This window comes from Pipistrellus hanaki (genome assembly GCF_964339955.1).
Source record: "Pipistrellus hanaki genome assembly, chromosome: 8".
NCBI classification, from domain to species: Eukaryota; Metazoa; Chordata; class Mammalia; order Chiroptera; family Vespertilionidae; genus Pipistrellus; species Pipistrellus hanaki.
The window spans coordinates 83,040,361-83,061,037 of NC_140510.1; the positions used below are offsets into that span (position 1 = coordinate 83,040,361).

Here is a 20,677-nt window from a genome sequence, read left to right on the forward strand (position 1 = left end):
CTTGGTGCATGAAATTCTGGCATGGGGGAGGGGGTGTCCCTCAGCCCAGCCTGCACCCTCTTCAATCTAGGATCCCTCTCACAATCTGGGATGGCTGGCTTCTAACCACTTCTGCCTATCGGTCTGATAGCCCCCTAACCACCCCCTGCCGGCCTGATTGACAGCTAACTGGTCTCCTGCTGACCCGATCATGCCCTCCCCTGCCAGCTCAATCACCTCATCAGGCAGAGCGGCTGCTGGGCCCTGCCTCTGCTGTGCATGTGGCCATCTTGTGGTGGCCATTTTGTGATGACATCGCACAGGAGGGCATGAGGAATATCTAGCCTTCACTCAGAATATGAGCTCCCTCTGCACAGGGGCCCACTCTGTCTTTTGACCATTGTATCCTGAGGTCCAAGATCAGTGCCTGGCATAGAGCAGATGCTCAGTAAGTACTTGTCAAATGAATAAATAAACAGGAATTTATTGGGAAGCTTACTCCACCACTTGGAAGTTGATTATAAGAGAAGTTAGGTTTGTTAACAAATCTGTGATGCAGACATGCCCATCAGACAAAACAAGCAGCTGGTTCTTCCCATTTCTAAATATATCCCTTTGGCCATAACTTATCCTTATTAGAAATTATTTTCCTCTTACACATTTTTTTTTTTCAATTTTTACTTATTGGTTTCAGAGTGAGAAAGGGAGAGGAAGAGAAAGAGAAACATTGAAGAGAGAGAGACATTGATCGGCTGCCTCCTGCACATCCCCTACTGGGAATCAAACCCACAACCTTGGCAAGTGCCCTGACCTGAAATGGAACTGCAACCTCCTGGTGCATGGGACGATGTCTGTCAAATCTTATTGGGGAAGAACAAGAGTGTGTCTCATATTTACCTTATGATAAGAATCTCTCAGGAGAGTCTTGTTGAAAACACAGACACCTGGACCTAGTCTCTAAATCAGAATTTCAGGAGAGAATCTGAGAACAACCCCCAGGAATTTCATGGTCAGGTAAATGAGGGAAACACCCACAGGAGGAGACGGCGCTGGCTTGTAAATGGTATGTCAAATAACAACAGAACAGCTGGTGGGCGGCAGAACCGCCTCTTCTGTTCAAACGAGTCTCAGAGGCTCTCCTCTGTGCCTACCTAACATGGTCATCGGGGGCTCAGGGAATTTGGAGGTGACTCATAACCCTGTGTTTATGAATTAGTCACAGAGAGACTAGCTGGAATGAGGGAGCCTTCCTGCTGACTCTCAGCAGACCCAGCTCTTCTTTACAGCAGTCTCCATTCTGCTTACGCCATGTCACAGGTCCATGAAGAAGACAGAGTGGGGAGTAAAGTCTGGGCCACTCGGCAGATGGGAAAAGCAGCATTGTGAAACAAGAGGAGAAAATATAGGGCCATGAGGTTTGGTGAAAAAAGATGGCCCAGCACATTCCATTATTCTCCCCATACAGAGTCCTTTCTCTGCACAGAGGTCACTTGGCATATAGTTAATGTAGTCTGTCAGACAGTGACATAACTGCCAAGGTCCCAAACAGTCTTTAAACTACCAGCCCTCTTCCAGAGGAAGAGAAATGTACTCCCCCTCTGGTGTGTCTGCATTCTGTGGAGGTCACTGGTAAAGTGGGCTTGTGGATGGAATTTTTGCACTCCAGCTTTCAAACGTGTGTATCCCAAGTCCTTTTTCTAGACTCTTTCCAGTGGAAGACATTTCATTAAAACTTACACAGAGAGAATTTAGTGGGAAGGAACCTATAATTTAATCAAACGAAAACCCTCTCCATTTTCAAATTTGGCATACATGTTAGGTACTCATGTGTTTGGGGTCATTTTTAGTTATTTTGACTTCTTTTTTCCCATTTTGGCAACCAAGTTGAATTTGGCTGATGGGATGAGAGGGGAAGGGGGGGCATTAAAAACCCTGTGGGATTTCACAACCCTGCCAAAATCAGCACATATTTATTAAGGGGTGGCAGGAAGCTTCCCATCTGTTAATTTTTTTCAGGGTGCTGACAAGAACATTTTGGTTTCCAGTACGAATATATATATTTCTTTCCACCATTAACTCTGATCAGAGGGCTGTCTTGGTATTCAGAGACAGACAAAAGAATGATGTTCTAGTTTTCTAGTTTGGAACTGAAGTAATCGAACCATCAAAAATTTCAGGCTTATAGACATTTCGTCAGCTTGCAAAATACGTATAAGACCCGTCCAGTGTAACCTACTCCTAGAATTGACCTTGATCTTCTGTTGCTCCTCACATCCCTATTGCAGGGAAGCCCAGACTCTGGTACAAACAGATGCCCCTGAGATTTCTAGAAGAGGCAGGGGTAAGGGAAGACCTTTAGATGTGTTGTCTGCGTCCTTTCCCATGGTAATGCTCACTTTCCCTTTCTGGGAATAATAGGGTGGGCCAGAGGATAATTTCATTTTGCTTAATTTCAGGGCTATGTTAGTTAATCCCCTTTATGTCCTCACTCCAGTTCTGCCCCCTTCCTTTCTCTGCCCATTTCTGCCTTAGCCTGGCTGATGCCAGCCTGCCTGGCAGGTCTCAGGAGTCTCCCCAACCTCTCAGAGGAAACTGAGCTTCCCTTTTATACAACCTGTCATTCTCCTTCACACAATTTTGCATGGGTTCTAATTGCTTAATAATTGTTTTCTCAATTATTTATTTAATGTCAGTAGTAGATAGAATTTTTGAGATGGCCACCGAGATTCCCAGCCCCTGGTGTCCAAGCCTTGGATAATCCCCACCCCTTGAGTGTGGGCAGGAGAGGATGTTACTCCTAACCATGCATCGTTACATGAAAAGGTGAGGGAATTTTGCAGATGTAATTAGGTCCTAATCAGTCGACTCTAAGTTGATCAAAGGAATGTTATCCTGAGTAACCTTAATCAGGTGAGCACTGAGGTGTCCCTGAAGTCAGAAACTCTCCTGCTAGCCTAGAAAAAGCAAGAGGAGGTGAGTTTCACAGCTGCAAGAAACTGATTCCTGCCAACAACCAGGGAGCTTGGGCAAGTATTAGAAACCTCCCAGGAGATCACGGACCTCGCCAATGCCTTGATTGTGGCCTCCTCAGACCCTGAACAGGGGACTTAGTTAAGCCCTACCTGGACTTCTTATCTAGAGAATTGGGGGATAAGAAATAAATGGGTGCTGGTTTGCTCAATAAGTCTGTGGTAGTTTGTTATGTATCAACAGCAAACCAATGGAGCATATGGGGGTTATTGTCTCTTATTCATCATGTGACCAGTGTCTACCATAGCATCTGACAATGGAAAGCTTGATCATCTTTTTTTTTTTAATTTAATTTTTTAAAATATATTTTTATTGAGTTCAGAGAGGAAGAGAGAGGGAAAGAGAGACAGAAACATCAAAAATGAGAGAGAATCATGGATCAGCTGCCTCCCCATACTGGGGATCAAGCCCACAACCCTGGCATGTGCCCTGACTGGGAATCAAACCATGATCGTTTGATTCCTAGGTTGATGCTCCATCATTGAGCTACACGAGCTGGGCTACTAGGTCACTCCTCTCCCTGAGGAAAGAGGTTGGGTGGGAAAAGAGACAAAAGGCCTTTAATAAATCTTTCTCCTGGTTGTATCTGTTCTTAGGTCAGTCTGAAGAATTTTAAGTTTTTCTCTGCGCCTCCCTGCATTGCCTAAACCTTTGAAAAAGTAATTTACCACCACCACTCCCATGCCCTCCCTCCAGCTCCTCCCCCCACCTCCAGGAGACCACCTGCTCTGCCACATTGAGCGCAGCTGTAGGCCAGGACCATGAATCCTGGGCAAGTTACCCAAGCCAAGCCCAATAAAGCACAAGGACGGGCTCGTGACTCAATGAGAAGCAGTGTTTCTCCCTGAATCAGCCCCAGCCCAGCCACATCTGAAGACAAGCATGGCCGCGAGCTTAGCCATGACCTGGCCTTGTACGGGCACATGGCTCCTGCACCGTCTCAGATGAGACGAAACGTCTGCTGATTCACTTGCACCTGGGGTTTCCTGGCTGGACATCTGGAAAGAGACTTTTTTTTTTTTTCTAGCTCAAGTTTTATTTATCTAAAGCACTTTTTAAAATATCATTTTAGATTTCTTCTCATCGTATAGACATGGTGTGGAATGTGGCTTATTTTGTCCACATCGCAGCAGACTCTCTATCATAACTTGCTGAAATTTTGGGCCTACCGTCAGTGTACCAGCTGATATCAACTTGTCCTGAGTAGCAGTGTCCAGGGTGTAGGAAAAGAGGAGAAACAAAAGAGCTGGTGGACACTGCTGTGCCAGGGAAGGCTCATGCTCAGGTGGCCTGCATGTGCCTCTCTGGAGCTACACAAGTGGAAACATCTGAAGGGCCGCTTACCAAAAATAAGAGCACGCAGTCAAGTGGAGGCTTTGAAAGTGGATTTGTTTGAAATAAGAAACAAAACTTACCTGCTATACTTAACAGTTCACAGTTTCATGTGCATTAGGTCATAGATCCTCACAACACACAATGAGGCAAGGAGCACATGCAATCTTGGCCCAGTTTTATACATTAAGAATGAGAGAAGTTGAGATATGTACACATTTAATACCTTAATAAAAAAATTTTTTTTTAAAAGAATGAGAGAAGTACCAGGGTACTGGAAAGAGAACTGGATTTGAGTTTGGGATGCGTTGGGACAAATAACAATTACAAATTTCAAATTATTCACCTTTAAAATGCAGTCAACAGTTCCTCTGTTAGGATAACAGGAATGCTTATCAGAAAGCACCTTGACTATGACTCATTAAAATGCTCAGGTAATTTTCTTGAATCTGAGGCTCAGAGATGTTCAGGAATATGTCAAGGGTACTTAGCTTGGAAGAGAAAGAGCTGAGAATCAGATCTTTGCTTCCCATTTCTTTTACTGGTCTCTAGGTTAATGCTTTTTTTTTATTTGTTGTTGTTGTTGTTAATCTTTACCCATAGATATTTTCCCATTGATTTTTAGAAAGAGTGGGAGGGAGGAGGAGAGGTAGCCAGAGAGAAACATCCATGTGAGAGACACGCATTGATTGGTTGCCTCCCAAATGTGCCCCAACCAGAGCCAGGGATCAAGCCTATAACTGAGGCATGTGCCCTTGACTGGAATCAAACCCAGGACCCTTCAGTCTATGGGCTGATGCTCTAGCTACTGAGCATAACTGGCTAGGGCCCCCAAAAAATGCTTTTAGAAAACCAGATCCACCTCTGGCATTCATATTCCCATTGGACACTGAGACGTCTTTGGTTTGCTATTTCTTTGTCACTGGTCTCTTTCTCTCCATTCCTTCCCTTCCTTATTATTAAAATGGGATCCCCATTTCCCAGAAATCTCTTTACAGATGTTCAGGATATATTGTTAATTGGGGGGAGGGAAGGGAAAGCAAGGTCAAAAAGCAGATCTAATAAGCATGATACACCAAAACTGGTTTGGCTCAGTGTATAGAGAGTCGGCCAGTGGACTAAAAGGTCCTGGGTTCGATTCTGGTCAAGGCATGTACCCTGGTCGCGGGCACGTCCCCAGTGGGGGGTGTGCAAGAGGCAGCTGATCAATGTTTCTCTCTCATCAATGTTTCTAACTCTCTCTTCTTCTCTGTAAAAAAATCAATAAAATATATATTTTTAAAAAGAATGACACCATCATTATAAAGAAAAATGAGGCAATTTCATATAAAAATATAGAATAGAAATCAACAAACTAACAGTGGTTGTCTTTGAGTAGATTAAAAGCAACTTTTATTCCAATTTTTGTCTTTCTATAGAGTTTCCAAACTTTTTTTTTTTTTTTTTTTTTTTTTTTTTTTTTTACCAAAAATATGCTTGATTTTAGTTGTAGGAGAAACAAAAATCCCTATTTACTTTCAACAAACTCAGATCTTTGTCTCTGGATTGTAAAGACCAAATGCTATATTATCGACATCCACATTCTCTCCATCTCCTCCTTCCGACCTCCATCAAATCTGCTCCAGTTTCATTCTTCTACACCAGTGTTTCCCAAAATTTTGACACATGTGTACCCCTTCTATAATTTTCGTAACGCTGAGTACCCCTTGTACTAATGAGAATGTAGAATTAGGTGCAGCTAAGCACGGTGCAGTGCATATCCCCACCAAACTCCGGTGCAACGCGTACCCCCACCAAACTCTTACCGTACCCCTGGGGGTACGCGTACCACACTTTGGGAAACACTGTTCTACACTAATCCACAAGCTCTAAGCACCTAAAGCTTTCTGACAAGCTCAAATCATGGAAACAGCTGTCAGCTCTTCCACTAAATGTGTCAACTCCTTCCCATAATTAAAGTAATAATTCAAAGGCTCACTTCTGAATCCAAAAAACCCCAACTTATATGGCAGATTTCTTCAATAAGCCCCTCAGTATTTTCCAGCTCTCTTACACCAGTGTCCACTTACAACTTATACACCGTGAGCTTTTCTCCTCCTAGATTGCAAACTCCCCGAATAAGGAAATTATTTTCATCTTCTGTAAATTTCAAGAAGACCACATGTTTCTCTCTGAGCATCTGTGTTTATGATCTGTGAGTAAATTACGCCTTGGCAAATTAGCAGATTGAAGTGTTAAATTTACACACACTTAGACTTGTAAATTTAACCACTATTAACTTTTAATACAAGTTTTAACTTATTTTTTTTTCTTTTCAAACTTGGGGTAGTATTTCTCACTGCAGACTTCTTTATGCCAAATTTAATATTTACAACTCCAACTGTTTTTGAAGTCAGACAGTCAGACAGCCAAATGCCTTAGAAAGGAGATTTTTCCCCTCAAAAGCAAGTGAGATTTTAAGGGGTCATCTACTCCAAGATTTTAAGAGATCATCTACCCTGTGTATGGCAACTTCACACTCAGAAAGGGAGGAAAAGGAGAGGTTTGACGTGACGTTGGTTGGTTATTGCAGTGTCACTTGAGCTGCTTCTGATGCCCTCTCTATGAAACAATGGAAAAGGACAAGCAGTTGAGACATGGAAGAAAACAGCAGATGCCTTAAGTGTCCATAAATACTTCAGAGTCTGCAAAGACTTCTTACTAGAGTTAACATTGGGCCATGCTTCCTGAGAAGCTCCTGGAGAGAGCTCCTTCGAGAGAGACCAGCAGGCAGTCATCCCCCTGCACTAAAGATGAATCCCATCTCATAGGAGGGTCCTGTGGAAGTTCCAGGTTGTGGCTGGAAGGGAGGCCTTTCTGAGACAAAGTGGAGTAGGGAGTCACCTAAGCAGCACGTCTCAAGAAGATAAAGACCTAAGAGCCCACAGCTCTCCAACTTTGACCATTAGAGTTAATCCTTTGTATTAAAAAATTTATTTTGCCCAAATTGGCCTTATAAAATAGGAGCTTGGATATACACAGAAATACATAATTATTCTTTGAAATATTAATACCTCATCCATCACATATACATATATCTATTATCTATTATATCTATCTATACCTGTACCTTTAAATAATCTCAGATGGAAGTTAGAAGAATAGAATGTTATCCGAGATGAATGAGTCAGGCTCAAGAGAAGGCATTTTTTTTAAAAAGGGAGATTTTGTCAGTGGAATAATGAGAGAGCTGGAAAACATGATGCCAAATTGGAAAATAAAAAGACAGACCTTGCCTAACTATCAGTTTCACTTGGGTCAGTCTAGGAGCAGAGACAAATCAATGGAAATTATGGAAGAAGGAGGAGATATTAGAAGGGATTTTAACATGTAGGAAAATTAATTCTCCTACTCCAGTCCTGTTTAATCATGTGTGTGTATGTGTGTGTGTGTGTGTGTGTGTGTGTGTTGTTGATGATGATGACAATAAAGCTTAGAAAGTACCCCTCTCTTCCCTCAGCATGAGTTCCATATTATCACCATTTTCCACTGAATGAAAGGATCCTCTGCCAACATATTTTCATTCTTCAAGAGCTTTTAAGTACTTAATTTCTATTGTAAAAGTTTCCATAAAACATTCATGGATTAGTAGATAGTCTGGCTGCCTAGCCATAGTTCCAGCAGGACCTACTTAAACTAAACTTATTATGATATTCTAGATGTGTCAGACTATATCAAAAAGTCAAGTGTTCCTTACAAAGTCAAAAAGCATTTTGTTTCTATACAGAACCTTAATGATGTCTTTAAAAAAAAATAGTTATTTTAACAAACACATTGGAAAGCCATATAAACACAGTGAATGTGAAAATTCCATTTTTACTAACTTTCACTCAAGTGTCTGCCTGCTTCAGGCACTAAGATTGGCCCTCATCAATTAGCCATTTACACCATGCTGACAAAATCCTCTTAGAAAAGCTTCTGCACCAGCACCTTGCTTCAGAACCCCACAAATGGCTCATTTAAATAAGGCTGGGTCTTCTAGTCCGTAGGGAACAGCTAAGTGGATGACTAATGTTTAACATTCAGGAGAGAACAGGAAATTATCTTTATGTTTATTATTGGAAGGAGAGACTGGAGACTAAAGACAAACTACTAAGAAATACTTGAATCTCAGAAAGCGTCACTCACCCATTTGCTTGAATGTTGCTATTAAATTTGGAAGTGCCTCAGTTTTAAAGTGGGAATTGGAAGGTACTCCTCTAATGCACACAAAATTAGCTGATGAGAGTCATTATAATTTTGATATTTTAAAAAATAGAAATGACATGTTTCTGGGTGAAAAAAAATGAGGCCTCCTTTTCATTTTGACTTCTAATTTTACATTTATCTGGTCAGATAGAGTATAATAAACAAAATTCTCTTTCAACTTACACTTAAGTTCACCATCTGAAACCAAGCTGGCAAGGAAGCCTTTTATTTTTATTTATTTATTTTTTTAAAAGAAAAAAATTTTTTAAATATATTTTTATTGATTTTTTACAGAGAGGAAAGGAGAAAGATAGAGAGCTAGAAACATCGATGAGAGAGAAACATCGACCAGCTGCCTCTTGCACACCACCTACCGGGGATGTGCCCACAACCAAGGTACATGCCCTTGACCAGAATCGAACCGGGGACCTTTCAGTCCACAGACCTATGCTCTACCACTGAGCCAAACCGGTTTCGGCACAAGGAAGGCTTTTAATTCGGTACATCTTAGGAGTTTTGAATGGATTTTACACACCAATTTCTTTGTAAAGAAAGATTGCATGCTGTCAACAAGATCTATAATTCATGGAACAAATAGTGTTCTATCTACCCTTTCCTGCCTTCTACAAAACTCTCATGGTTAATACCATCTCAATAGCAATATCTCCACCTGCACTAACAAACACACACACACACTTTTCTTTTCTAAATGTAGTGTTTCCATAACTCCAGACTTAACCAGATTTAACCAGATGACCTAGACAAAGCATACAGTAAAATATTATACAATCTTTTTTTTAATTGACTTCGGTGAGAAGATTGTTCCTGCCCATGTTGATTGGGTTATTTTAGTCTTTTTGTTAAAAAAACAATTCATTTCTTTTCCCAACTAGTTAAGCATTTCCCTATAAAACACTTCACAGCTCAGTAATAATGACTGTTGTCTAGTGACAGAATATGATATTTCCAGAACTTCAGCCAGTCTTAGATTATCATGGCAATTGGGGAAAGAGAGCATGAGGATAAATCTAATCTACTGATCATCCTATGTTATACTTTTGCTAAGATTTTTAACCAAACCTGAGGAGAACATGTAAAAGTGAATATTTATTTTTTCTCTTTTCGCTTTTTTTTTTTTTTTTACAAAGAGTGAAATAGTAAAAGCATGTATTCTTTTAGATAAGACAAGCACCTCACCATAGACATCACCTTATTCGGCTTATCTCATTAGTGTAATTATATTTAATAACTGAAGGTTACTATTGCTTCAGATGGATACTTATGAGCGAAATAATTTTCTCCAGTCACAACAAGAACTCTTTCCAATTCTCCTTCACTTGTAAATAGGAAAGCAGATTTTGATCTTTCAGTTTATATGTAAATGTTGTAGGAGACGCTATACCATGCCTAGTGTCTCTGCAGATTGGTTTACACACTATTTGCCCAGTTAAAGAGTCAAGGATGGCCCCTTCTGCCTATTTGTAATTTACAAGAAAAGCACCAACAGTTTAGGGGGGGAAAAAATCAATATTTTTAGTTCTTTATTTTCTAATTTCATTTACGCTGAATTCTTTAAGACTTCCACTCATGTGTGCATCTATACACGAAAAACTAAGACAAGAGTAGGCCCTTAGTAAGTTGGAAATAATTATCTCCTGTATATTCTCCTTTTTCTCTTCCCCTCTAAGGCATTACCCTCAATCTCTTTCATCTTTCCAAAATAACATCCCAAAGGGACCCTGTTCTAAACTGGACCCTAGCTATCGTTCAGAGCTGACCTTTCCTTCCTCCCATTCCTGGAATATTGTTAACTACATAAGACCAACTGATAAACTATTGTTTTCTATGTCAACACAGGTTTAATAAGTTACTCTTCACAGAGGACGTAGTTGCAGCCCAACAAAAGTTCTCCTTACCTTCAGCAGGTCCCACATTGTGTTTCTGAAGATAAAGAATGTAAGTGTTCTCCGGAGCTTCTGATGTCCTGGAAGACCGGTAATGGAGATAATTGGGGATTAGAATGGTAACACAGATGAAACAACGAACCTGATATTTTCCTTTTACTTAACTAAAGTGCAAAGGTCATTCAGCAACCTGGTCACATAATTAGGATTGGAGACATTTGTTATTTTCACTCTCATAGAGCTCTTCCTTGTCTCAATCTTTTATTTTTTTCTCTGCATAAAGTCCTTCTGCCATCTATTCGTCCTAAATTCTTTCCTAATTCAATTATTTAAGTTTCCAGAGGGAAAGAATAATGTGGGAGCCACGATCTCTCTGATTTTTGAGAAGTCGGGGAGCAGAGGAAAACCAATTGACTTAGAAGACATGCTAATTTCCACAAAAAACAACTGTGTGTCTTAATTCAAGTAGTTAGGGCTGAGAGAAACAAAACAAGTTAATTAAGGAAGGTGAAAAGGAAGGGGAGGATTTCAAGATTAGTAAAGGCTAATGTTCTAGGACTCTCATTTAACATCCCAGCTCAAAAGGGATGTGACCTACTAGAAGTGGGAAGAAAAGCTCATCCTCAAAGACTCAAATGCTATCAGACAACAGCTTCTGTGAATGTGTGAACTCGTGATAGCGACATTCCTCAGCCTGCATATTGTCCACGTGCCAGAGATCCAAGATTTGCTGGCACCGTGGCGATCTGTCCTCCCAATAAATCTCAGCAATCCAGAGAGATGGGTCCTGCATTCATGGGTGATTGCTTAGTGTGGTTCCTGCAAAGAAACAGAAGGGCATTTAGCCCTGTAGCAGAGGCTCACATTCACCCACAAGTGACATTATTTTAGAAATTGAAGGTGAAACTGAGAAATTCAGGAAAAGCCCTGTCAATTTCAGTGAAGAAACACCTCAAAGAAAGCGTTTCTGATGCCCTCTTCTCCGACAGCCTTCCCTTCAGGGATGCAATGCTGGTGATTATGACATTATACTTTAAAGTCATATCTCACAACTTAATCTCTGAGCCCTTTCTGGTAAGTGACTTTCCAAGTTGCAGCTTTTAAACATTAGGAAAAGCCACGCAAATCAAGGAAACTCTCTAGTTTTCACACCCCGAAGTGTTTTTCCCCGGGTGTTTCCCCCTCACACAAGTGCTCTGAAGTACCAGATGCACCGAGGTGTAAATGAAGGCCTTCGATGCTGATGAGGAAATGTGGTCCAGGTCAGGAAAACTACCTCTCTGATGGTCACACTCCAGCGAATGAAATCGCTTCCAATGCGTCTTCGGGGCTGTGTGGTAAGCTGATTAGATGCCTGATCAATGTCCAGCGCCCAGCCACCATGAGGCAGCTCAGTCAACCCGTGCCTCTGGGCTCTCTCTTTGCTTGGCACGCACAAGTGTCCTCATAAAGGAAATCCAACTGCTTTCACACATGATAACAGGCCCGGAGAGGCCTGGCTGTGGAAGAGAAGGCCTGGAGCGAAGAGTCAGTGGCTCCCCAGCGAGGACACCGGGATCTCTGATTTCCCAGATTGCTCCTTTCGTTTAATGATAATGAAATCTGGCCTCCGTACAATCTCCTCCTGCAGACGCGGTATGCTGTAAACCGTTTTGGCATTGGCAATTCAAAAAGCAGAAGGGGCTGGGAGGGAGGCACTGAATAGGATGTCTTTTCTTGTGGATTTTTCTCAGCAGTGACGGGTTACACCAACAGTTGCTAACATAAGCAAGAGACACTTCTGATGAATGCTTTGACAGGAGCAGAAAGATCTGACACAGAATTTGTCAGAAAATATTGATAGAAGAGGGCCTGAAACAAATTATTATTCCAAAACTCTGTAAGAGTCAGCCACAACAGAATAACAGAGTGTGGCTGTGAAGACAAAAGGAATGAAAAATTTGGAAGATTTTTTCCCCACCAACTGGTAAATATAAAGCATAAGTGACACTCTTCCCTTTTCTAGGGTAGAAATGTATACCATACAAGGTAAATGCAACGGCATAAATAGATACAAAATTGAGAATTCTTAGTCCTGGCTAAGACTTCCCCTATTCATCCGTCTTCTCTCCCTACCTTCTGGGGGTCACCAGGAGGTGCCGAGGGCAGGGTGCGTTCACACAGGAGAGAGAATAGTTGTCCAAGCTATGCACAGACACGGAGCTATGCATAGACATGCAGCTGCAGTGCTTGACAAGAGAGACAAATAAGCAGGCAGGGATGGGAACATGGTAAGACCTTATAAACCATGATTCTGAAGCTACAAAACTTAGCATCATTCTATTCTCTGAGCCAGTAGTGAATCTGGTATTAACAAAAAAAATTTTAACGAGCCTCCAAGAAAGAAGTTGGAATAGATTGTTTGACACAAAGAGAGGCTGTGAAGTCAGGTTCCCCACCTGAGAGCCAGAATCTGATGGCCCCGGCTTGGCCTACCTGGGATGGCACTTCACTGCCGAGCCCTGGTTGTTGTCACCAAAACACAAAAATGCCATTTGCCCTGTCATTAGCCCTGAGCTTTTCCCCAAGGTTTCTCTCCCCAGTTTTGACCATGTGCCCTACGGGGAACTTTGGAGACCAGAAACATATGTGGCCCTGCAGCGGGGCCGGCTCGTTCTTCAGGCTTGGGCGTTGCCCTCCTGTATTACTCATCAGTGCATTAGTTATAGTCTGTGTGAATCAGTGCATTGCCTATAGTCTGGAATACATGGAGAGTAAGTCCCAGAATAACCGCCTCACATGCCTGGCTCCCCACAACTATGCTTCATGGGGCTGATGGGCTACCCTATGACTTTGTTATTCTAGACTTAGAAAAAACACTCTGTTCCACCACATTTCAGACATGGGACCCATCAGAGGTACTGGATACGTCTCTCAATTTTCCTCTCCAGGCCCTTTTTCAAAAGGGGTCCTCATCCTCTTCTACTGCAAAGGGGTCTTCTCATCCCTGAAACCTTTTTATGGCAACTTTGCTGCCATGTAAATAAATAGCTTTAGGGAGCACCGGCTTCAACATTCCAAAAACCCTTCTTTTGTTCTTTCTCCTTTTAGAACATGTAAGATTGGATATCACAGCAAACCATGATGAGAAAACCAAATGGAAATGCTTTCCAGAGCAAAATGAACGGAGCCATGAAAATAAGATAAGTCAGTCTATAGCCAACAGCAAAATTTAGCTTTAGAGACTCTGCTATCTCCACCTTAGCACTGTTCATCAACACTGAAGCCCAAATCCTAGCCTTAATTATTATACAAACATAGCCACACTCAAGTATATTTATTAGTTCAAAGTCTATTCTACCTATTGGCATTGCAATGGTATATCAAACCTCTCTAAATTCCCTCTAAGATTTCTGATTTGGAATTGATTAACAACTCCATTTTCAATTTTACTGCAAACCAGTTTTTGAAAACAGTGAAACTTTTGTTTCCAGAAAACAGGTGCTTTTGTAAAAATTGCTGAATGCATAAGGAGAGTGTTTTGAAGACACTTCCCTCAGGACTAAGGTCATCTGAACAAGTAATTCATCTCTGCAGCTGTTATTTACTTGGTCCTCATTTCTGAGAGTTTGATGACAAGGGAGGTAGTATCAGATAAATAAAGTAATGCTCTATTATCCAATGTCTTGAGTTATTAGTGTTGGTGATGAACTATTCACAGTAGGAGTTGCCTGGGCTTGCCTATCAATCATCAGAATCACAGGATAAGGTAATGGGCCCTGACCTCAACTAAAGGTTCAACTTCTACTGTTAATATGACACATTGGTCAAGTCACGTAAGAGATTTTGTCTATTCACCAATAAGAGGTAGAAAAAAATTCTCCCCTCTCTTATTCCATAAACACAATAATATGAAGTTGATAGTATATGCATATATTCATATAACTTCTTGAGATCATTTCTGCACAAGCATGTTCCTTTGCCCTAAGATCTACACCATCTAACACCGTTCAAAGATCTGACAGCCACTGTTAGGTTCATCCTCATTGACTTTTTAGCTCCTGCCACACCCATTCTTGGCTCATAGTTGCCTTGTCTGAGAACTCTCTTCTCAGTCAGTTGACACCAACTCACCTCTCTTCCACTTGCCAATTTTTACCTCTTCCCCATTATTCCCCCAACCACTCCATGGACTTAAGAAATTAGTTTGATGGACAGTGTTTCTCAAGGTTTAGCACACAAAAGAATGACAGGGAGATCTTATTCATACAGATTCCTGGGCCGCACCCTTGGAATTTCTGGCTCCATAAATTTGGAGCCAGAAATTCCATTTCTAACAAGCTCTAAGTGATGCTGAAAGTGGGTAGTCACTTTGAGTAGCACCAATGTAAACACTCATGAACCCATTGAATTGGAGAGTGATATGGAGTGGAGAGGAGCCGAGAGAAAGGGATATAATTACAAGTGAGTTGTACAAATTTGCAGACAAGAGCTGAACAACAATACGAAAGAAGAAATAAATGGCTCTACTATGGGGGTTCATGCAGAGAATAGAATAAACAGCTGTTCTGCTATGCGTTTCCCAGTGTAGAAATACAGGATAGCTTGGAACTTCAGGAATAAAATAAAAGCATCTTAAATGGTAAATATCTTGGGAAATAGACTATTTTTCTGCTCTTAAAGATTTGAATGTATTACTATTAAAAGCAAAGATTATTATAACATCACTTGGTAGCCTTTCAATATATATATATAAATTGTAACATAAAGGAAAGGTTAAATAAATCTATATGGTTGCAGGGCTTCTACATTTTACTTGAAATGGTAAAATATTTATTCTAAGTAGACTCTGGAAAGTGAGATATGTATATGGTAATATCTGAACAACAACTAAAAACTAATACAAAGTGTTATAGTCAAAAGGCCAATAATTTGAAATGGAATAATACAAAATATTCATGTAAGCCAAAAGAAATTCGGAAGGTGAACAGAGAAAGAAAAAACAAATATAAGGGACAAACAGAAAACAGACATAGGGTAGACTTAAATCAGCCATATTAATATCAATACATTAAATGTAAGTGACAATTAACAGATATAGATTGTCAGATTGGATTTAAAAATAGAAAAACTGTATTCTGTAAATTTAAAAGAATTTATATCACTTAAACCGCGTGAGTGTTTACCATAACCAAAGTAAATGGAAACAAAACAGAAAACTATCTGTAAAATTTTCTAACACTTGAAAAATTTTGGAAATTAAATCCATGGATCAAAGTAACTTATAGGTCAAAACAAAAGTCTTAAAGGAAATTAGTAAATATTTTGAACTAAGTGAAGTAGAAAAAGGTAAAATTAAATAGTTCAGAGGTGGAGGGAGGTAGAAGAAGGTATGGGGGAAAAATGGTGATGGAAGGATACTTGACTTTGGGGTGGTGAACACACAATACAGATGATGTATTGTAGAATTGCACCCTGAAAGCTACATAATTTTATTAATCAATGTACACCAATAAATTCAATATAAAAATATTCAGAAAAAAATATGATTAGGCAAATAGTTCTTAAATACAACTCAAAAGCATGTCAGAAAAAAAACACTGATACATTGTCTTTACCTTTATTATAATAATTCCTGGTAAGTGTAGTTCTGATTCAGGGTTTCTCAATCTTAACATTATTGACACTTTGAGAAAGAGAATTCTTTGTTGTAAGAGATTGTAATGTGTATTGCAGGTTTTTGAACAGCAGCCCTGGGTGCCAATTATATGTACTTCAAATCCTGCCCAGCTGTGACAACAGAAGTGTCTCTAGACATTGTCAATTGTCTTTTGTGGAGACAAAATCAACCCCCCACTTCCTGAGTTGAAAACTACCACTGCCATTTATTCATTTTAACTGATACTTATCTGTTTTTTTCTCTTTTCATTCTACCTTCCACATACTGCATTGTCAAACTTATTTTTTTTGCCAGTCTGATGGGTGTGAAGTAGAATCTCATTTTTATTTCCCTATTTCTATTAAGTTGACAATATTTTTGTACATTTTGCCCATCTGGTTTTCCACTCCTGTGAATTACCTGTTCATATCATTTTCCTAATATTTTTTGTTCTTATTGAATATAAATACCTTTATATATCCTGGATACTAATTTTGGCTAATTACATAAATGCAAATGTACTTTTACAGTCTGTGATTTGTTTGTACCTTTGGTTTATCAGTCTTCCAGCGCACATAAATTTTAAAAACACTTTAGTTTATATAATCAATTTATCAACTTTTTCTTTAGTGTTTGAGCTTTTCATTTCTTGTTTAAAAAAGCATTCCTTTCTCTATGGTAATAATATTTTCTCATGTTTTTAAAAGATTTTTTCTATCTGCAGTTAATTACTATTGATGGTAAAGGTTAAATTTTATTTTGTTCCATATAGACAACCAATTGTCCTAGTATCATGCATTCACCACTAATTAGCAAAGCCACCTCTGTCTTATATTTCTTTTGGGTCCATTAGTATATTTGTCCCTCCTTGACAGTACCATACCATTTTAATTACTAAATTTTTACTTATCTAAAGAAAAGTCCCTCAAATATGTTCTTCTTCAAATTGATTTAACTTCTTAAAATTTATATATATACTAGTGACCCAGTGCACAAATTTGTGCACATTGAAAGGAAATAATTAGAAGGTGGCTGGCAGGGTGGGACTGGGCAAGATGGGCAGGATACGCCCTGGAGCCAACCTCCCATGGTCCCTCTCTGGTGCCTGCAGAATGAGCTGGGTCCCTCTGGCAGGTGGGGTCCCTCTGCCTGGCCTGTGGGGATCAGGCTGAAACTGGCTCTTGTGACATCCCTCGAGGGTTCCCTGAGTGAGAAGTTGCTGTTATACAGGGTGTGGAACGCAAACACAAGTGTGCAGTAAGCCAGATTCAAGGCCAACAGTGCCCCAAAAACAACATAACCCGTGGCCTCACAAGCAATCGGGCTCCCTCCTCTCTGGTTTTCTGGTGCATCACCCAAGAACTGCCACTGCCAAGTCACTGCAGCTCGGCAGCTCCTGCATTGAGTATCTGCCCCCTGGTGGTCAGTGCACGTGATAGCAACTGGTCAGTCACTTAGCATAATATATACCCTATACAGTACACCATATTTTCCGGCGTATAAGACGACACTGTGTTCTAGTAAAAAGCCTGCTCAGATTGGCCAGAGTCAGAGAGGCGGTCTATTAAAAAAAGAACTGGTGTTGCCTCGGAAGTGGGGGGTAGTCTTATACAGCGAATATAGGCTTAAACCTATGTTTTAACTGTAAAATTAGGGGTTGTCTTATACGCCGGAAAATACAGTATATATATTTCAGAACAGAGTTATTACATACTTTTTACAGAATTCTATTTGTGAGTATTTGAATTTATAGATTAGTTTGGGAAGAAACCATTTTTATAATATGGTAAGTTCCTATAAATGTTTCTCTCATTTATGATCTTATAGTTGCCTTTAAATAAAGTTTTATGTCTTAAAATAAATTTCTAGCCCAAATTTTGTTAAATTTATTTATGCTTTTTTATCTTTTATAGCTTTGTAATTATAATCTTTTAAAAATTAAATGTTTCCACTAACATAGAAGAAAGCAGTATAATTTTTGGATCTTGATATTATATTAATTAGTTATAATAGTTTGTCAGTAAATCCTTATGGGTTTTCTGTATATATTATCTGTAGATACTGGCATTTTTATTCCTTTATTTTTATTACTTATAACTAGTTCTTCTTGCCTTACTTTGATGACTGTGATCTCTAAGTAATTTTAAATGGAAGAATGGACAGCAGGCATCCTTGTCTTATTGCTGTATTAAAGGCAATCTCTCTCTCTCTCTATCACACACATACACATACACACACATTGCATAATAGTTTCTGTTTATACAATGCCTTGACAGTACCACTTCTTTCTTTATCCACTCCTAAAATTGCTATAGAATTCAAGTGTAAAGATTGTGTCACTAATAATTAACAGAACATTTGCAACAGGTACTCTTTTTACCTAGTAGGACCAAGAGAAGAGAATGTGTGTTACTTAAGACAAATCCACCACAAGAGAAAAACATGCAGCTTCATTTGTTGACATCAGAAAACCTAAAGGAGTGGAACGCAATTGTCGGTGAGTGGGTTGTCAGCATGTCCATCGCCCATCAACATGCTGTACCTTCAGGGACACCTGTATTTATTATCAGCACCTTTACTGATGCCTCTCCTTCTACCCTGCCCTATCCTGCTTTACTTCCCGGTGACTCATGTTTTAAGGGAAGTTGGAAAAAGCCTCAACTTCCAGAAAGGCAAAAGCTCTACATGAAAGACAGCATGTCAACAGTGTTGCCAAAAAAAATTAATAAATAAAAATAACAGATGGGTTAACCAAAATAATAAAATATATAACTCTTAGTCTTGCAAAACTTCTGGAATGTCTGAGGTTTTCTTATCCCCTTCTTTTCATACATTGGTTTCCTGTAGGATATCTCTGGCTTTCAGCATTCTCATAATTTCCTTTGGGAACTTTCAGATTTCTTTTTAAAATGTATCTGGTGACTTGCAGTGGCTGCTGCCTCTCCTCACATAAACAAGTCAACATGCAAATCCAAATATGTTAAAAGTGTCCACAAGTTGTAAAAATTTGAGATATCATAAGAAAGAAACTTGAAGGACTGTGAACCACAAATAACAAAGAAAAAGTACAGATGAAGGACTGCACTTATAAGCTAAGATTTAACCCAACATGAAGACAGATATGAAGCTATTGTAATTTGAATTCTTAGAGAAAATTGATCAACTAAAGAATATGTGGTTAGCCTGAATAGACCAAAGGACATTTTTTTTTACTTTGGCATACAACTTGTTTTGTTCTGGCAACTTTCTCTGACTATAAGGTAAGTGCTAGGGAAAAAATGGTGTTTGATTATGCAAGAGTAGGTTGTTTATCTTTTCCAGTTAAAGCTAGGGAGAATTACTGCTTCTTTCCATTCACCCCACAGATCCATGGCAATGGATTTTAAAAGACGAAAACCAAAGACATAAGGAACTAATGAGCATTAAAGTTCATGGCTCTATTTTTCCCAAAGTTGATTTGAAACAAGATTATTAAGTAAACCTTTTTCGTTTTGTTTTGTTTTAATGTAGGGATGGCAAAAAGTGAAAGGATATGAATAACCCTAATTTTAAGTCTAACCTCTCTGATCTTACCAAAGTTTAGAAGGTCCAGTGACTTTCCTGGGACCACATACTAGACGCAATGGTTTTCTTTCTGTTGCATTATGTGCTCAACAGTAGTTCTTAAAATATTGTGCAGAGTAGATATTATTTATTCCCTCAGTTGTCATAGTATGGGCAATTGGATTTTTTTTTTTCACTAATAGAAGTTAGCTAGGAATAATAATCTATAAATTTCTGAATTGACTTTTATAAAGTATAGCAGAACATTAACTATATGGAATTATATCACTAGGAAATAGAAAACAAATAGTTATTACAAAACTTAAGTGGAAATTAAGACCTTTTGCATTTTTTAAAAATATATATATTTTATTGATTTTTCACAGAGAGGAAGAGAAAGGGATAGAGAGAAACATCGATGAGAGAGAATAATCGATCAGCTGCCTCTTGCACACCCCCTACTGGGGATGTGCTGCAACCAAGGTACATGCCCTTGACCGGAATCGAACCTGGGACCTTTCAGTCCACAGTCCGACGCTCTATCCACTGAGCCAAACCGGTCCCAGAAAGACCTTTTGCATTTTGTGGGTTATTTTAGAAAGTAGAAAAATTTTAGAAATGAATATTTCTGAAAGAAATGACTGGTGATACGTTTTTAAATACATTTAAACATGATTAAGTACCTTTTCAAAAAAAACACAGTCAAGTAATTCTGAAGTAAAATAGTCATTCTTAAACAATGTGAAGATCATATCTAAAGTCTAAGTGTTCAGTCATTCCAACAGGCACACATCATAAAGAAAACATATAAAGAAAATATCAGATTGGTTAAATGTGTTCTTTATTCATGATTTGCTTGCTGAAACATGCTCATGGTTTCCTTACTGATTTTTACAGTCTACATATTTCTTTTTAATTTTTGCTTTTTATGTTTCCCACGTTCACAATTCACAAAACATACCCGTTGAAGCAGTCAGAATAATGTTACAAATATTTCAGAGTTCCTTGGGGATTTAAATAGGTT

At 39.3% G+C, this 20,677-nt stretch overlaps 1 long non-coding RNA gene across 1 annotated transcript in view; it reads right to left on the reverse strand.

Moving 5' to 3' along the window:
- Positions 1-20,677, reverse strand: part of LOC311626520 — a 76,123-nt gene that overhangs the window by 35,014 nt on the left and 20,432 nt on the right. The window contains exon 3 of the long non-coding RNA XR_014795707.1: positions 10,485-10,552. This is a non-coding gene — a long non-coding RNA (uncharacterized lncRNA). The remainder of the gene's footprint in view (positions 1-10,484; positions 10,553-20,677) is intronic.